General features: G+C 37.6%; 1 long non-coding RNA gene across 1 annotated transcript in view; it reads right to left on the reverse strand.

Annotated features, from left to right (window-relative positions):
• Positions 1-36: 36 nt before the first annotated feature.
• LOC150098032 (uncharacterized) overlaps positions 37-13040 on the reverse strand; it is an 83743-nt gene continuing 70739 nt past the window's right edge. Inside the window, exon 3 of the long non-coding RNA XR_016549567.1 lies at positions 37-186. This is a non-coding gene — a long non-coding RNA (uncharacterized LOC150098032). The remainder of the gene's footprint in view (positions 187-13040) is intronic.

Genomic DNA, 13040 nt, shown 5'->3' on the forward strand with positions numbered 1-13040 from the left:
TGGATATTCTTCATCCTCTGACTTGTCAAGATTTTCTTCTGTCACTTCTTCTGGATAAACAGGGTACAGATTATCTTCTGAGGCAATGGCATAAAGGAGAGGTTTATCACAATCAGGTATATATTCTGTACATTGTTCATAAGCTGCTTCTGGGCTTGGAATAATTTGTAATTGTTGAATATCACCCTGAAATTTTACAAGAAAAAGAAATTACATTAAAAAAATAACAAAAAAATAATAATAATCAGAATAAATCCTGCATTTTTAGTGTAGAGGTGATTCCTGCAATACCCTTAGCTGATACAAAAATATTACTATGTTCCTCCATTGATTTATATTTAGAAATAAAAAAAAATTAAAAAACATAATTTTTTTTTCCTCCAAAGGTTGGCTTATGGCTTATGCACAATATAAGTCAGTCAATCCATAATGCATTCCTGTCATGAACAAGAGATGAGTAGCTAATATCCACTTAAAGTAAATAGATGCAAATAAATGGCAAATTCATAGTGTCTTTTTTCTCAGTTGCTATTTTTGTATTTTCTATCAGTGCTGTGACTGGAGCCTTAAAGATGAATTTTATTCTATTAATATTATGACATTAATGGAACTGGTTATATTTCTCACATGTAAGATTCAAAGATGATTAAAATTTCATTTTTAATGTCAATGAAATAGTGCTGTTCTTGAAGCACAATACCACTGTATCATATATTTTTATGTATAGTTGTATACTTTTATGTATATTATGTTTATTTTTTAAGTAAAAGTTTACTAATGTCTGTATTTCTAGTAGAATTTTATATATATATATATATATATATATGAGTTTGTTTATATCATACAGATAATAATTATTTATTTAGGTCCTTATGGTCTGGATAAATACTCTCTCTCTCTCTCTCTCTCTCATTTAAATACACATTAAAATATAACCCAGTGAGCATGGATTTCGCTAAATGCAGAGCTCTCAGTGGAACCATATATTATGTAATATAAATTAGATAACTGTTTCTTCTTCTTCATGTTGTGCTTTAATTGTGCATAGTATATTCAGTCCTATAATTCATTTTTTAAATAACTATATCATCATCATCATGTCCACGTGGTTAGCCTAGTGCCTATGTGCTTAGCAACCATATGCCTGGGGAAGGAGTGTCCTAGGTTTAATTCTCATTGAAGACATGAAGAGTTTAAGGATCTCCCTCGGCCACAGCCAAGTTAGCCGGTCTTGGGCGCAGGACAGCAGGGTTTTTCCCATCCCAGATAAACTGGCGGTTTTCATCCTGCAAGCAGGCAAACTGGCCCCGTAAACACACAGGCTACAGTCATAGGATATAGTACAGCAAGGAAGGCAACAGGAAACCACCTTGCTCATAGTCATTTCCCTAGATGGTGGCATATATATATATATAGCTGCCCTTAAACAGCCAAAAAAAGCTATAACCACACACACACACACACACACACACACACACACACACACACACACACACACACACACACACACACACACATGCACATCATCATCATCTATTCATTAGACATCATCAAATGCCATATAACTATTCTGAAGCTCAATGATATGCCACATCAGTCCTTGTCAGGTGGTCCTGTTGCATGCTTTTCTGAAGGCTTCAACTCCCTGAAGACCAGTCACTTCAGACACAACATCCATCCATCTCATTGAGAGTCTATCTCTTCCTCTTTTTCCAAGAACATTACCTTCTATTACTGTTTTGAGAAGTCCTCCTGCAATCCTTTCAATTTGTCCAGAGTATTTCAACTTTATTCTGTCAATATCCTAAAGAAGCCTTAAAGTTCTATCGATCCTTCCTAGCACCCATCTGTTTGTCTGCCTTTCAGCATATCCTCAACAGCTGTCTACAACATGACATCCCAAAAACAGCAATTTTTTTCCTATCCAATTTCTTTAGGTTCCAAGGCTCACATCCATATGTCCCTGTTGGTAAAACCAGAATCCTCAACTAACTAAATAACTATAAATTACTCCAAGTTACTTTTTAAAAAATCATACTTATAAATGGTTTGTTCATTAAGAAAACAAATATAAGATAAATTAAACAAAAAAAGACCACAACAATAACAAGCCCAAGAAAAGAAAAAAAAAGAAGAAGAAGGAGAGGGCGCTTGTGAGGCAAGCATGGGGGACATGTGTAAGAAGAGCTCCAGATTGAGATAAGTTATTCTTCAAATAATTAATTGTATGAGTATTTGTTTGAGTAAGAGCTGCTATAAAAGTTGTATGCTACTATTAGTATTATTAGTGTGTGGGAGATTTTGCCTCAACTTAATTACGAATTCGTTATTATTAGAAATTAGAGTAGTAACCGGCAGAGGAAACATGGCGGCAGCTTTGTCATTCAATGACTTTAACTTAGACTTCAGTCATTTCATTAAGTGTGAGATGTGCTACATGTATTCTTTTGATTACATAAATGATTTGTGGATGTTTAGGCAGATGGAAGGAGGGTGTGTGCGAAGTATGACCTGAACAAGGAGTTGCTAATATGAAATTGATGACAGAAAGTGTTAGTAGCGAGAATGTCGCAGGGAAAATGAGTGCACGTTCGAAAGAGAAGGATGATGTGAAAGAGAGGTGAAAAAATGTTAAAAAATCAGTAAAAAAGAAAATAAGCAATTTGAGAACCGTAATGGATGATAAAAATAACGAAAGTGAGGCGAGAGTGGCAGAAGGAAACGAAATTGAGAGAACAAATGAAACCGGAAATAGTGTGACACAGGATTCGAAAGTGGAAAAAATCGAAAGAATGAATGATAGCGAAAGTTGGACGCATGGACCGAAAGTATGGAAACTCAAAAGGATGAATGAGAGTGAAAATGAGAAGAAGGGATCAAGAGTTAGAAAATTAGAAGGATTGAATGATAGAGAGAATGTGACGCGAGAGGAAAATGGTGCCAGTGGTTTTGAGGCAGTATGGTGTGAGATAGAGGTGAATGGAATCAAATACTTGATTGGATGTTGTTATAGACCAGGTAATATGGATGGTGGTGATAATTAAATGTATGATCAAATTAGCCAAGCAAATAAGAAAAGGGTATCATTATGGATGATTTTAATTATGGCGATATAGACTGGAATGATGAGATATAGCAACTGGAAGTAAAGAAAATGAGTTCCTTGAGTTTTTGATAGATAACTACCTCAGACAGTATGTAACAAAGGGCATGCGAGGATTGAGGGTCTTGGATTTGGTCATCTCATCAGAGGATGTAAATATAAATGATGTGTCAAATCATCCACCAATTGGTGAGAGTGACCATGAGATGATTACCTGGCTTATTGCCAGCAGTGTGAGGACCTCTGTGAGAAAAGGGTATATGTGGATCTACAAGGGGGCTGATAATGACGAGCTCAGGAGACAGCTTGCAGGTGTAGCATGGAATGAGGAATTAGCTGGAAAAGAGATCAATGCAGCTTGGGGGATTTTCAAAAACTATCTAGTAGATGCAATGTCTATTCCAAGGGTGAGAAGGTTAAATAAGGTAGGTGTGAGATGGATGAATAAAGAGATTAAGCATGCGATATAGAGAAAAAGGGCATTGTGGAGGCAGCATAAGAGAAGTGGAAATAACCAATTCCATGAGGTCTACAAAGACCAGGTAAGGCAGGTGACTTGGTTGGTGAGGGTAGCTAAAGTGAGGTATGAACAGCAGTTAGCTAACGAATCCAAAAAGAATCCTAAGGAGTTCTTTCAATATTAGCCAGCAAAAGAAATAATGATTATGGAAGGATGACATTGATTGGAGAAAATGGTATAAAGACAGCTGTTGCAGAATGTGTGGTGAAGATACTAAATGAGCAGTTCATAAAGGTCTTTCAATCTTGTGAATATGACTTCATGGAGAGATTGAGAGCAGTTGATGATGGGGAGGAGAGACTGACTGTAAGTGAGCAAGAAGTGTATGGGAAGTTGAGCAAACTAGATGTTAATAAGGCTGTGGGACTTGATAATATATCACCATTTATTCTGAAGGAATGTGCCAGGGAGTTGACACCTGCCTTGACATATTTTTTTAATACGAGTTAGCACTCGGTCAAGTTCCTAAGGAGTGTAAGGAGGGCAAGATTGAGCCACTTCATAAAGGAGGGTTCGAACTTAAGCATCAAACTATAGGCCTATCTGTGTGTCAGGTGTTGTGGTTAAGTTGTTGGAGAAGCTTGTGAGAACTAGGATCCAGAGTTGGGTAGACAACAATGGTATAATCTTTGATGGACAACTTACTTATTACAATAAAGTGAACTGCTTCCTTCGATATAGGAGAGGGATACACAGTAGTATACTTAGATTTTGCAAAGGCTTTTGATAGAGTACCTCGTGATAAGTTGACAGTCAAACCAGAGCAGATGGGGTTGGATGGTAGATTAGTGCATTTGGATTGAAGACTGGCTATCTGATAGGTATCAACAAGTTGTGTATGGGGGAGCGATATCCAGGAAAAGGAAAGTCACTAATGGAGTGCCTCGGGGATCTGTTTTTGGGCCATTACTGTTTAACTTGTATATTAATGATATTGGTGAAGAATTGGATATAGATATTCAGCTGTTTGCAGATAATGCAAAGTTGGGATGAACCATGAAGAGTAGGAAAGATGTTGTGGCCTTACAAGAAGACTTGAATAAATTGAGTGATTGGGCATGGAAATGGGGATGTAAGTTCAGTGTTGCAAAATGTAAGGTTTTAAAATTTGAACAACAAAGATGCGATGCAGAATTTATGCTTGGGTGAGGATATATTGTTGGAGGTGGAGGAAATAAGAGATCTGGTGGTGATAGTAGATAAGGATCTGAAATTTACGGGACACATTGCCAAAGTTGTGAAGACAACACAAAGGCTTCTGGGAATGATGTGGAGGACACAGACTTGTAGAAGTAGGGAGATTTTTGTTCCATTGCATAAGGCTTTAATTAGGCCACACATGGACTATTGTGCCCAGATTTGGTCACCTGGTTTTCAGAAGGATGAAGAGATGTTGGAAAGCGTCCAAAGGCGACTGACTAAGGTAGTTTCTAACCTCTGGAATGTCGAGTATGAGGAAAGATTGAGAAGATGTAATTTGCAGAGTCTGGTGGACAGGAGGAAGAGGGGGAGATATGATAGAGACCTACAAGTTAGTAAGGGGTTGTTATAGGATCAATGCTGGAGAAGTTCTACAGGAAAAAGTGGGAGATCGGGGGAGAACCAGAGGTCATCCCTGGAAACTGTATAAAGAGGGTGTGAGTAGGGGATTGAGAAGCAGGTTTTTTTCATGCAGAGTTGTAAATGATTGGAATGCCTTGCCTGAGAGTGTGGTGTCTGCAAGGAGTTTGAGTGTGTTTAAGATACGGTATGATGAGCTGTGTGTGTGATAAAAGGACCTCCCAGATGAGTCTTTGACTCCATGAAGTCTTGGGGTAATAATAATAATAAGAGGAAGAAGAAGAAGCAATAGCATGTGGAAATATATTACATCAAAGTGGTTGAGCATTGAACAGGCATAATTCTTATTTTTGTTTTGGACTTATCAATCATTAGAAGAATAAATATAATTTAATTAATTACATCACACTTCAACTTTTAACATCTATTGGCAGCAGCATCATGGCAAGTTTAAAAAATTACAGTTAAAAAAATTAAAGGAGCACCCTATTTTCGATAGGGGTGTCCCTTTAAAAAATAAGCAGAAGATACTACAAATACTGTTATCTACTTAGAGGAGCAGTATGAAAAAATTGCAGTAAAATAATATCTAAGAAAAGTGTTTGCAAACAGTGTACAGTGTAGCTATTTTTCATAAATTGTGCTTCATTTTTCCATGCTGGATACAAGTGCTCATCAGTAGTATTTGTTTCTGCAATTTGTTTGTTTAATTGTGTGTTTACTACTTGTTTGTTTCTACTGGTTCTGCTTCTCAAAATGGTGTCCATAAAGAAGCACATGTCAGTGGCACAGAATGCTTTGGTACAAAGATCAAATTCTGCCTTGAATTTTTCTTGTGGACTGTTCGAGTGAACTAAAAGAAGGAAACATTAATATATGTGAAAAATTCTTTGATAGATCAGAGCGATTAGAAATGAGAATTGGAGTCAAAACTGTAGTAGAAGAGCTTGGGCAAAAATTAGTGAAAATAGAAAGAGAAATGAGGCATCTGGAAGATGAGATTACATACCTAAAGAAGAGATTGGCTGATATGAATGAAAAGGTGGAAGTTAGTGTTATGAAGAGTGAGTCAAAAGATAATCTTATATCACTATATGAGGACTTGATCATTACAGATATCATGACTAATAAAGTACACAAAACATGCTTTCTTGGTGGAACAATGAAACAAATAGCTGATGCTTTGCAATGAAGGAAAGAGCAGGCATCAGAATTAGTGGTAATTGTGGGCACATGGTGAAAAAAAAAAAAAATGTTGATAGAAAATTGAGAAAGTTGTTGTGGCAAATGAAGGATAATAGTGTTACTGGAAAAGTCAATCAAAAGTTGGTTGAAAAAAATCAACCAACCTCTGCAATCCACAAGCTCTCAATCTATCAATGTAGGGAGCATTTTTTACATCACTCACCAACTTAGTCACTCTTCTCTGAACCCTCTCCACAGCTTCCTCATCTCCAAGGAATACAGGTGACCAGACCTGAGCACAGTAATCCAAATGTGGAAGTATCAACGCTTTATAAAGGGGAATAATAACCTCTTTATCTCTGGATGTCAGTGTGTTCCTCAACATCCAAGTAATCCTATGTGCAATCTTGGACACCTTAGCAATGTGTCCCCTGAACTTCATCTCCCTATCTACCAACACCCCTAAGTCCCTAGCCTCATCAATCTCTTGGAGTACTGTTCCATCAATGTAGTACACAGCTGGTAATCTTTTAATCCCAAAATGCATGACTTTACACTTTACCACATTGAACTGACATCCATTACCTTTTGCCCATTCTACCAGCTTATTTAAATCATCCTGCAAACTTTCAACATCAGCTTGATTTTTTATTGCACTACCCAACTTTGCATCATCAGCAAACAACTGAATATCTCCCTTTAAGCCATTTCCTATATCATTTATATACAAATTAAACAATAATAGCCCAAGCACAGAGCCCTGAGGCACACCACTGGTCATCCAGGACTCAGCTCCTCCATACACCACCTTATGGTATCTCTCCCTGAGCCATTCTCCTATCCATATCATCAATTTAGTATCCATTCCCATCTGCTCCAATTTGCATAACAGTGTTCCATGGGGTATTCTGTCAAAAGCCTTAGCAAAATCCAGAAGTACTACTGTGTAGCCAGTTCCTTTGTCCAACTCAGATGTTATTCTATTATGAAAAATTAATAGATTGCTAAGGCAGGATCTACCTTTAACAAAACCATCTTGGCCTCTATAGAGTATCATATCCTGATCCACCCATTCTTGAATTTTGTCTTTAACCAACTTTTCCAATATTTATAATAAATTTAGTTTAATCCTTTATCCAAGTGTGAGCAAACAAAGTTTGCGCCTGAAAGTATCTTCAGGACTGGGGTAGGGTGATACTTTTACCACTACTCCAGAGATGGTGATTGGTCTGTAATTAACGACCACAGTTTTAGAGCCACCTTTATGCAAAGGAACCACTTTGCCTAACTTCCACTCCCTAAGGACCATACCAGAGTTCAAACTTAAGTTAAATAACCAAGTAAGAGGGGTTGAAAATTCCATTGCACATTCAAACAACACCCGAGCTGATATTCCATCTAAACCTATAGCAGCGTTTGCATTTAAATTTTGCAATATATTAAATACCTCTGATTTCTAAGCTTCAATTCTCACATTAGTTATTGCTACAGGTACAGAGATATCCTCACTTGGGTGACAGACTTTTGAAAAGTGATCACTCAGTAACTCGACTATTACATCTGATTTTGTCACCTCAATACCATCAGCACACACTAAAGTTATCCTTCCGAAGTCATTCTTCCTTTTACTTGCCACATAGTAGAAGAACTCATTGGGATTACCCTTGATCTCATTGGCTAAGGTCTTCTCATAATCTGATTTAGCTTTTCTTACTATTCTGGTAACCTCCTAGCTGGAGCCATGTACTGCTCATTGGTGTACTGATCGCATTTCTCCTTGTACATTCTCCATAACATTTTCTTTTTTTGCAGATCAAGCTTGATACTACTGCTCATCCATCTAACGCCTACCTTGTTTGTCTTCCTGACCATGGGGACACAATCTGATATTGCTTTACTCAGATACCTGCTGATTTTATCCCATGCACTGCTAATATCTTTCCCCTGCAATATGTTCCGCCAGGGGATGGCTGAAAGCTCACTCTGAAGCTTGTTATAATTACCTAACCTGTAGTTCCATATATACCTCTTCTTAACAGAAAAATCCACAGATTTTGCAACTTCCCAAGTCAATATCACATGATCGCTTTCACCAATTGGAGGTAACGAGGACACCTTACTTATACATATATCCTCTGAACCAATAACCAGGTCCAACACTCTCCCACCACGTGTCCCTTCAGTTATGTGCTATTTCAAGAAATTATCTCATAGAAGATGTATGAACTCCATTTCCTTTTTTCTACGTGATATTTCCTCCTTCCAATTGATATCACCATAATTAAAATCCCCCATAATAATCACTAAACCTGCATTCTGTTAATTCCGTTATTATAATTTTAATTATGTCTACTCACAGTATTTTCTTACTGAAACATAGAGACATTTAATTTAGTGAGGGTATTATAAAAAAAGTAGAAGGTGAGAGGGTAAGAACCAGAGGCCATCCCTAAAAGTCATGCAAGAGTGTGGTGAAAAGGGGTATGAGAATAATATGAGAATATGAGGAAGAATAATTATAGCAGATTGACATTGGTGGATAGTAATGGCAGCAGACTAACAGCTGCAAAGGATATATATAAGCCATCTAATAAGCCATCCATTCTCTTATAAGCCATCTGAAGCCTATTCATCACAAACTGAAATATCCAGGTGTTTACAAGATGTGGTGCGATTGTAATATTCCTTATTTTGGACAGACTAACAAATTTGTTGAACTTTGTATAGAGTAGTATAAGAGAGACATCTCCTATAAAAGATCACATGCATCTGCCCTATCCAGTCATGTTCTTTTCTCAAACAATCCTCATAATGATTTACAGAGTCACTCAGTTTGCTGGGATAAATCCGAAAACATTTTTCGCTGCAGTGATGAGCTTGAACAGAAAATCATGGAGTCCAGGTAAATCCTCCTTAATCCTGAACATTTGAACAACAATTTGAGTTACAACATCCCTGATAGCCATGCTGCAGTTGTTCAATACTGGCGTTCATGAGAACTTGCAAGCTCGCATGCAACAAACAATAGTGCGTTAGATAGAACAACTTGAAAAATACAACGTTTTTGTGTCAATTATGTATTGCATTTTTTGCCTGTAATTCAGTTTTTTGTAACTTCAATTTTTATTACTGTGTTCTACCTTTAGTGGATACCTGAAGAAGGCTGTAAAAGGCTGAAACTAGTTGTATCATTTTCATTAAAACTTCATATTTTATCTCGGTTTAAGTCATTAAATATTTATTCTTTAAAATATATATATACTACGGGGCTCTGCCCCCTAGCACCTACGGCACCCCCCCCCCGAGTTCCGGACTGGTAAGCCGGTAAGCTGGTAAGACAAAAAACATGACATAAAACCATTTAAAATTTCAGTTTATCTTTTTATATATATAAAGTAGATATATATATATATTTTTTTTTTTTTTTATTTTGAAAAAATATAGCCCATGAAAAAAATGTTGGGAAAGGGGGAACTTGTTCACATTTGATTTGAAAGACTGTATATTGTATTCCTTGGGAAACACAACAGGGGAAAGATTGTTCCACAATACAGTTGCAGGGATGAAGGAGGAAGAGAAGAAACCTGTTCTGTGGTGCACTGTGAAGGGATGTTGAGCAGCAGCTGCACGTGTTCCAATGAGCTTAGTACTAAGTGGAGGAATTATTGATGCTATTTCAGATGAACATCTTCCATGGAAATATTTGTAGAATACACACAGTGCAGAAACCAATTGTCTGTGCAAAAGGGGGGGGGTGATAAAAGATGGGTCATTAATAAGTCTGACTGCTCTCCTCTATATTTGGTCAAGCATTTTGAGGAAACTTTTGGGGGCCCCGCCCCATATGTGAGAGCAGTATTCAATGACCAGGTGGATTTGTGATTTGTATGAGGTTAACAGCTATTCAGGGGTGAGTAGCTGTTAATATCATGGTATCATCTTGAGCAAAAGAGAAATCATAGTTTTTTAGAAGCTGAGGATGCAATGGTTGTAATGTGTTTATGCCAGGAGTGGCTTGATGTCAGGTTAATTCAAAGAATAGAAATCTCAAACTGTCTGGAAATTTGGGTGTTGTCAAAAATAATACTGGGAGGAAATGGTTCTTTTTTATGAGAAATAAGATAGTACTGGGTTTTGTTAGCATTGGAATTGACTAAGTTATCTGAATCTCATTGGAGGATGGCTTGGAGATCAGAATTGAGGGAAGTGGTGGTTGATGTTCTGTAGGTTGAGGTGAGTTGTGTAGAGTAATGTTTATCAAAAGAAAGGGAAGCGTGTAAAGTGCTGTCATCTGCAAAACTGTGTATTGGGTTGGAGGTTAGCTGAAGTAGGTCATTGATATATAGCAGGAAGAGGGTTGGTGAGAGGACAGAAGCTTGTGGAACCCTGGCATTAGTTGAATATTGAAAGTATAAGGAACCATCCACCACCACACACATAATGTCTGTTCAGACAGAAAGCTGACAATTCAACTACAGAAGTCTTGAGACAGACTAAATGATGGCAGCTTGCTAAATCCTTGTGCCAGAGTTTGGAATTGATGATTTTTTCCATTACTGACAGGACTGAGGTGAGAGAGAAGAGGCTGGAGAGCTATAGTGGAATTATTAAACGAGCACTTTATCAGTGTATATCATACTGGTGTAAATGATGCCATGCAATATATAGAAGAGAGGCAAGTATTAGGAGAATTAGAAGTGAAAGAAACAGAGGTATATCACATGTTGGTTGGGTTAGATGTGAATAAGGCCATGGGAACGGATGACATTTCACCATGTATTCTTAAGGAATATGCACCACAGCTGGCTATGCCCTTGACCTGGTTATTTAATAAAAGTCTTGCAGTGTGTAGGGTTCCTAAGGAGTGGAAAGAAGGCAAAATAGTATCACTCCACTAGCATGGTTCTAAGACAGAAGTCTCCAACTATAGGCCAGTCTGTATAACTGCAATTGTAGTCAAGGTGTTGGAGAGATTGGTAAGGAATACAATACAGGATTGTGTTAATGGACATAGCATTCTTTATGATGGTCAGCATGGATTTGTAAAGGGTAGGTCCTGTTTTAATAACGTACTTGAAATTTATGATAAGGTGACCAGTGTGCTAGATAAGGGAGAATCATACAGTGATATTCTTAGACTTTGTAAAAGTGTTTGATAAATTACCACATGATAAGTTGGTGTACAAGCTGCAGAGGATTGAATAGATAGTATAGATAGATAGATTGAGATGGTAGGTGTCGCACTGATATGATTGTCAGCTTGTCAAGAGCTCCAGAAAAGATTAATAGTATTTTATGTTATCATTGGCAATTTTACTAGAATTTTACGTAGTATTGTTTGCTTTTTATTTCTTGGTGTGTCTGTGTGATTTTTGTATGTTTTCTGTGTTATTTTAATTATTATTTTTAAGATAAGGGCACCAATAAACAAAAAATGGCAGCCAGGTCGCCATGTTTGTTTAAGAGTTTTGATATAAAAGAGTTTCTGCAATGTGCTGTCCGTGAATGTATGCTTTGCGAAGAGCGGTGGGAGTCTGGTTAGATGGTGAGAGTGGAGTTAATATGTGCAGAAAGTGTAAGGAGAATGAGGATCCCAAGCGTGTTTTGGGTGGCAAGAGTGATATTGTTAAAGATAGTCAGAATATACAAATTAGCAATGTGATAAGGAATTGCAAGGTAGTACCAGATAGGTGTAAGAGCGTAGTTGAAAGTGTAAATGAAGGTAGAAATATAGAACAAATGGATGATTTAATTGATAATGAAAATGGTGAACGGAACGATACTCTGTGTATGGTCAACCGAGCGGAGCGATACACAGAGCAAAGCGACAACTGGAGCATATGGAAAAATGTGTGCTGAATGTACCGACTAATAAATGGCGATAGTCTGTTACGAAAAATAATAGTATGTTCGTAAACGTAAATAAAATGAAGGAGCAAGTGCTGTATGGAGATTTGCTATTAAAAGGTGTGATAGTTGGGAGTTTGACGAAATCGTACCAGCCGGGTGCGAACATAAAGGGCGTCAGCAAATCTATTCGAGTGCAAAAACAGAGGGTGAAAGAGATGATAATCGTGGCAGGAACAAATGATTTCAAAGAAGACAAAATGGAAATGATAGAGGATGTGAGGGAATTACTTGAGGTAGCAAAAGAAAAGAGTGAGAGAGTTAGGATGGTGAGTATTTTGCCGCGGTATGACAGTGGAGTGTTTAGGAGGGCCATAATTGCCAATGACTTTATGCGTGGGTTATGCATGGAGAGTGGTGTGGAATTTGTGGATGTATGGAGTGAGTTTGATGGGCGAAAGGATTTATATAAGATGGATGGGTTACATTTGAATGGATTTGGTGTACGGAGGCTTGAAAAAGTGTTGATGAATGAAGTGGAAGTGGATGTACAGACTCAGGGAAACTAGATTTATTAAGGGGAGAGGTAGATATGCAGACTTTGGGGAGGCAGTTGAGTGTATGAATGAGTATAATATGCCCGAGCGAGTAGGAAGGACAACAGATCAGAATGGGATAGTTAGTATAAGGCATCAAAGTAGGGATGGGACTAATGGGCTTCTGCAATTCATGTACACTAATGCCAGGAGTATTAGGAACAAGAAGGAAGAGTTTTTGGCCTTGGTTGGCACTTCCAGGGACAGGTTGTTGGTATTAGTGAAACAT

This window comes from Typopeltis vanoorti, chromosome 16, assembly GCF_054136105.1.
Source record: "Typopeltis vanoorti isolate ZY-2024b chromosome 16, IOZ_Tvanoo_1.0, whole genome shotgun sequence".
NCBI classification, from domain to species: Eukaryota; Metazoa; Arthropoda; class Arachnida; order Uropygi; family Thelyphonidae; genus Typopeltis; species Typopeltis vanoorti.